Below are 7085 nucleotides of genomic sequence, written 5' to 3'. Positions count from 1 at the left end.
AATCTCCCGAAGCACCAATATTGAGATATGCATGAAAATACCCACACAGGCTGCATCACTCTCTAACAAAGAGAATCTCGTATCGGCGCGCTTTTAAGTTAGCTCGATCACGCTTGAGTTCCTTAAGGAAAATCTAGACTGCTAATATCGGTCTTAGAAACGATCACGGCCACACAATTTGGAAGCATGTTTCAGCAAGCCTAGACCACTCCTGATATAACTAGGCAATCATCATATCGACCGACGGTAGGCCCACTAATGCCCTAACCGGTCGAACTTTGTTCAGCATACCAGGGCGCCGTCAAACGCCAACCCTAAATAGGGTGGTTGTGCTGATTAGAAGAAGCTCGAACGAGTTCAAAACAGTCTTAGAAAGTATCATGACCGTCCAACTTCGCCAGCCTGGTTGGACGGCTTGGATCATCCTACAAATAATTAAGGAAGTGCCAGCATGATCATCGGCAGGCCCATAGTGCCCTAGTCGATCGAATTACCTACGACAAGCCTATAGAGTACTCAATCGCTTACCCAAAATCGAGCAGGCACGCTGTATTCAAAACCCTAATTTGGGTCGCGGAAGTGTATTAGTGTCTTAAATCGATCACGACCATCCAACTTAGACAGCCTATTTGGATGGCTTAGATCGCGTTTTGGACAGTCAGGGAGGTACGCACGAGTTCAGCACTGGCCCAACACTATTCCTGCTCGATCGACTTACCCATGTGAAGTTGATGATGCATTGAATTGCTCGATCGAACTAGAGAATTCGCGGCTATTTCAAAACCCTAATTGGGTTTACGGCAACATACCTCTGTCGTAAACTGATCACAACCATCCAACTTCGCCAGCAAAAATGGACGGTGTAGATCTAGATTCAAGCGGTACCAAAGGTGTGAACGTGACCACCATCGACCCATATTTATACTTGACTGGACGGCCTATGCAAATCAGGGCTCGATGCCTCGAAACGCACGCCCAAAGAGGGTGGGCCACACGGTTTTCAAACCATTGAATTGCATCAACGACAATATGCAACTGCCGTAAAACATCTAGTCCATCCAACTTTGCCATCCTAGTTGGACGATGTATATTTGTTTCCAACAAACCAACAAACCAACATGACGATCACCGGCGATATCTCTTTCATGGGGAGCGATCGACCAAGTGATGGCTAGCCCGTGCGACCTTCAATGATCACCCGAAGATGACCGGTCATGCTATATTTTTAATATTCCTAATCCGCAACTTATTCAATCAAGCTCTAAAACAACGATTCTTCATACACATCGATTAGTTTGAGATGTTTAAATGCCATGCTTTACATGCATCGAATACATATATATTTTATGTCGGCCTCATAAACAACTTAGTCGTTTCACCTAATAGCATCATATGCTATTCTCCGCGGCAAGTCCCACGACTTGACCCACTCATTCAAGACATCAAACATGTCAAAAACTGGAGGATGCTTACTGGGGTATTGGTCTGTCAGTTTACAGCGTGCGACGTGCAACACATCTATTACGAGAACGTGTCGGGAAAGACGGGCGGTTAACAGTAATGAGAATGGTGGAAGAACGTGTGATCAGTCTTCCCTCGTAACGGAAACATGATGATCACTACCTTCCGCACAAACCCACTTATCCACTACTTCACTTCCTCCACTTCCTAAGAGATCATGGTGCGCTCGATGACTTGTATAAATTATATTTTCAATCTATTTTGAAAAGGGAAAAGACAAGTGTGATCAACACAAGTAGCCAGAAACAATTTTCTGATACACAAGTCATAAACAGCCACACCTTCATAATTCAACACTCTGATCTCAAACACCTTCTCCGCTTTCCTCCCTAAGATCAACCCTTTTCCTTCACCTTGTGACCGAACTGAATCTGGAATGGCCATTTCTTGGTTTAGGCCAGAGTCTTACAGATTGATTTCTCGAACCTAAAAGCATTCCCGTGCAGTGCATTTTTTTAGGGTTTGAACTCGTTTCTCATCAACACACCCCAAATTACCAAAAACAGCAGAATCAGTTTTTATCCCAAAACAACTGGCGACCACAGCGGGAGGTTATTCTCTCAGTTGCAAGATCAATTTTCATTTTTACTACCATTTTATCAAATTCAGAATGGTTGGTCTTAGGATCAATTAAACTTCAAACTACGAGTGGGATCCTTCAAATAGTGATGTTCATCCTTCCAGTGCTCTATCTGATCACACAGCTAATGGAAAAATTCCGACCCTGATAGAATTGGCTCGAGTACAGGAAATACACACGAGGAACATGGATGTGATGAAAGAGATGATAGAGAACATACTCAACTTCCTCGTCAAGCTCACATCGTATTTAAAAGGCTTCCCCGCTCCGGAGATTCCAACGGTGAGGACTAAATCTTCAACCGATGACCGTCCTCAAATCAATAGCTTCACCACCCACCAACGGCTAGTGGACCAAGATGTGGCTTCTCTAGTGGAAATTTTGTGTGACCTTTTACACCTCTCAAAGGATCAACGAGCGGAGACGTTTGCGGCAATCAATTAGATAGCTCTAGACGCACGTTTGGATCATTCCCACAATCAAGCCCTAAAAACATCAGAAATGTCCATAAATAATGTCATGTTTACTGAAGATGACATGATGGCAGAAGAAGGTCACAACAGAGCGCTACATGCATCAAGGATTCAGAATTTAAAAGAGCTCTTATTGATATGGGAGCATCCTCGAATGTCATTACTCTTAAAACCCTCAAGGACAGTCAAGGTTCAATCAGACAAAGTCATATGATATCCTACCACAATGATAGACTTCGAAGGAAACCAAACCAATACATACGGGTATGTTATTTTGAATATATCAGTAGGACCTGTCCGGTTGGAAGTAAAATTCAAGTGATAGAGAAAGAGCCCGACTATCATATGATACTAAGGAGAATGTGTCTTCATGATAATAAGATCGTCCCCTCGACGTATCACCAATGCCTGAAAACCATGCTAAATGAAGAAGTTGTTCGCATACCTACGTCATTCTCTCCTTATGCACCGATTTTCGGCGTGGAACTGTTCGAACCAAAAGAGAATCTGCAAGGATCGTCAAGCAAGTTTTATTGCACTCCACTCCCCACGTGGACGTCAATCGAGGAGGAAGACCGACTCACATCACTGAACAGGGAGACCAAGTCTTGCGGCACGCCTCCGCTAACAAGACGCACTGACTCTTCTTCATCAAGCGAAGGCTCAGCTCGTCCGCATACTAAGAGGGAACGGACCTTTGTGGCAAGTTGGGACCAGAAAGGGAAAACTGTATATCGTCGCCGCTGTTAGAAATTAGCAGGGGAGGCTATCACCAAGTCTCTCCGCTCAATAGAATGAAACTACAACGACAAGCTGCAAGAAGAAATACCGGATGTTCCACGACAGTTACAGGACGACACCGACTCCACAACCGATGAACTTGAAGTCATCAATATCGGGATGAAGAATCTCCAAGACCTATCTCCATCAGTTCGACTCTACGTGTGGACGAACGCGCAAATCTCGTGAATCTTCTCAAGGAGTATCAAGACATATTTTCATGGACATCTGAGGAAATGCCCGGCTTAGATGAAAGACTGGTCACTCATCACCTACATATAAAATCTGGATCTAAACCGATCAAGTAATCTCCAAGGCAATTCAGGCACGACGTGGAGAAACAGATCAAAACTGAGATTCAGAAGTTGTTGACTGCTGCCTTCATCAAGCCCATTCACCATCCTACCTGGTTAGCCAACGTAGTTCCTGTAAAGAAGAAAAGCGGCCAAATTAGATGCTTTATTGATTTCCGAAATCTGAACAAGTGCTGCCCCAAGGACGTTTTTCCCCTTCCCAACATTGACATGCTAGTAGACGCTACCAGCGTACATGGCATGTTCTTTTTCATGGATGGATAGAGAGGCTACAACCAGATAAAGATGTATGAACACGATGTAAGTAAGACAGCTTTTTAAACTCCTCCCGGAAACTTTTACTATACTGTGATGCCTTTCAGTCTAAAGAATGCTGGTGCTACCTATCAACGCGTTATGACTGCAATTTTACACGATATGATGCACAATCAAGTCGAAGATTACGTAGATGGCATAGTAGTCAAGTCAAAGACTCGAGCAGCCCATACAGACGTCTTACGACAAGTGTTTGAAAGGTGTCGCGAGTACAAATTGAATATGAACCCTCTAAAATGCGCTTTTGGAGTCTCTTCAGGCAAATTTTTGGGATTCCAAGTCACCTTTGAAGGAATCAAGGTAGATCCAACCAAAACCCAAGTTATTCTCACGATGCCCCCTCCGAAAACTGTGAAAGAACTCCAGAGCTTCATGGGCAAGGTAAACAATATCCGACGTTTTATACTTGGTTTGGCTCAGCTTATCGCTTCATTCACCCCCTTGTTGAAGAAGGGAGCTAGTTTCATTTGGAGCACAAAGCAACAAGAGGCATTTCGAAAGATCCAGCATATATTATCATCACATGTTGTTATGAAATCTCCCATGCAAGGAAGACCGCTATGCCTCTACACTGCCTCTAGCGATGCTGTTGTTGGGGCCCTCCTTTCCCAGGAAGATGATGAGGGGATTGAACACCCCATATTCTACTTCATCCGTACTTTGAGGGATGTTGAAATCAGATACCCCAAAGCAGAGAAAGTATGCTTGGCCCTAGTTCACGCTGTGCAGAAATTCAGACATTACTTATTGTCGAACAAGGTGGTGTTAATATCCAGAGATGATCCTATCAAGTTCTTACTCTCAAAACCGTCCATGATAGGCAGACCGGCCAAATGGCTTATCCAAACATCAGAGTTTGACATGACGTGCGCTTCTCCAAAAGCTATCAAAGGGAAAGCGGTGGAAGACCTGCTAGCACCATTCCCAGGAGAAGGAACTACCGCACTGCATGAAGACCTTCCTAGGGAATTTCCAAAAAAAAACTTTTATTAAAGAGGAGGCGTGGCTATTATATTTCGACGGCTCTGCTACTCCTAGTAATAATACTGGGGGAGCGGGTATAGTTCTAGTGTCTCCAACAGGCGAAGTCTTCTTACATTCCTTCAAGTTGGACTTTCAGTGCACCAACAATTCGGCAGAATACGAAGCTTTCCTTATAGGATTGTCACTATCCAAACAAGCAGGAGCCACACACGTGGAATTAAGAGGCGACTCTAAGTTGCTGGTCAATCAGATGAATGGGGTCTACTCACTCAAGGAGGTAACGCTGCCCCCCTATGGATCCGAGGCGCAAAAGCTACTGAACTACTTTGCTGATGCGACCATAACCCATATTGGCCGCAATAACAACAAATACGTCGATTGCCTAGCCACGTTATCCTCGAAGCTGCAATTCGAAGGCTCAGAAGAGACTTTGATCGTGAGGAGACGGACTGTAGCGTCAACATGGCTCACACAATCTAAAGATGATGAAACCGACGACTAGAGGAATCAAATTGTTCAAGAGCTAAACAGTTCGCTCTCCCAAGGAAAGGTCAGTCTCAAAACCTTGTAAACCTTTTTCATCCTTCATGGAGTGTTGTACAACCGGAATCCAGACGGGTCTCTGTCAAGATGTCTTGGAGACGAGGAAGCGCAACTACAACTTAACCGTATTCACAACGAGATTTGCGGACAAACGTTGGTAGTGACTCTTTACCGACGTCTTCAACGCCTTGGCTTCTAATGGCCGGATATGGAGACTCAATCTCGATCACTCCAAGGATCTTGCTCCAATTGTCAAATACCGCCACATCAATTGGAGGTGTTCAACGTGATCCACGCTGGGGACTGGCGAGAGCCGTATGTCAGTTACCTTCGTGACGGAGTACTCCCTGCCAGCAAGAAGGACGCATCCAAAATGAAGCAACGAGCCAAGAGATTCGTATTTCATGAAGGAATTATGTACCACAAAAGTTTTGGGAGTGACCTATTACGGTGCCTGGCCGAGGTGGAAACCCCGATTCTGATGAAAGAAATACATGAAGGCGAACACCAGGGTAAGAAGAAGCTATTTATCCAGATACACGAGAAATACTACTGGCCAACCATGGAGGATGATGCAGCTGCGTTTGTTCAGAGATGAAATGAATGTCAAATTCACGGAAACCTTATTCATGCACCTTCTATTCATCTACACTTGGTAAGTAGTCTGTGACCGTTTTACAGCTGGGGACTTGACATCATTGGGAAGATCAACCATCCATCGTCAAAACAGCACGGGTATATCATAACCGCAACAGAGTATTTTACCAAGTGGGTTGAATCCATTACTCTACGAGGGACTACTGGAGCAACAATCGCGGCGTTCATTAAGGAACACATCATTTGTCGGTTTGGCGTGCCTAAACACATTATTATTGATAATGGCACTCCTTTCTCCAGCAAGCGGGTACGAGATTTTCTCGAAGAATATGGGATCAAGCAGGTCTTCTCCACCATCTACTACCCCCAGGGGAATGGGCAAGCCGAAAGCACCAACAAAACCTTAATTTAGATTCTCAGTCGAACGGTGCATGATCATCCCAGGATATGGCACGAACAGCTACCAATGGCATTGTGGGCGTATCGGACGACACCTAGGAGTTCTACCGGCGTTTGTCTTTACTCACTCGTCTACGATGCAGACGCAATTCTCCCAGCAGAGATTAAAATTCTGTCAGCCATAATTGCAGCAGCAAGTGGGGTCCACTGGAATGAAGCCGAAGCATCGAGCTCCAGAATTATCGAGTCGGACACCCTATACTCCAGGAGAGATAAAGCAGAGGAACGTACTCAAACATACAGAAGCAGGGTCTCCAGAGCGTACGACAAAGCTGTAAAACCACGAGTTTTCAAAGTGGGAGACTTAGTTTTGAAGACTGCCAAGCACATTCAGCAAGACATGTCCGCACCAAAATTCTCTCCAAAATGGGAATCCCTATGTGATCACCAAGGCTTATAACACTGGCTACAACAAGATTATTAAAGTGGATGGAGGCAAATTAGAAGCAATCATCAATGGAAAATGGCTCAAGGCGTACTATGCTTGACCATTGTTCCGCCTCCCGCTGTCTCACGACA

Source organism: Papaver somniferum, chromosome 7 (assembly GCF_003573695.1).
Source record: "Papaver somniferum cultivar HN1 chromosome 7, ASM357369v1, whole genome shotgun sequence".
Classification (NCBI taxonomy): Eukaryota; Viridiplantae; Streptophyta; class Magnoliopsida; order Ranunculales; family Papaveraceae; genus Papaver; species Papaver somniferum.
The sequence above is the reverse complement of the archived record's forward strand: the minus strand, read 5'-3'. Positions refer to the sequence as shown.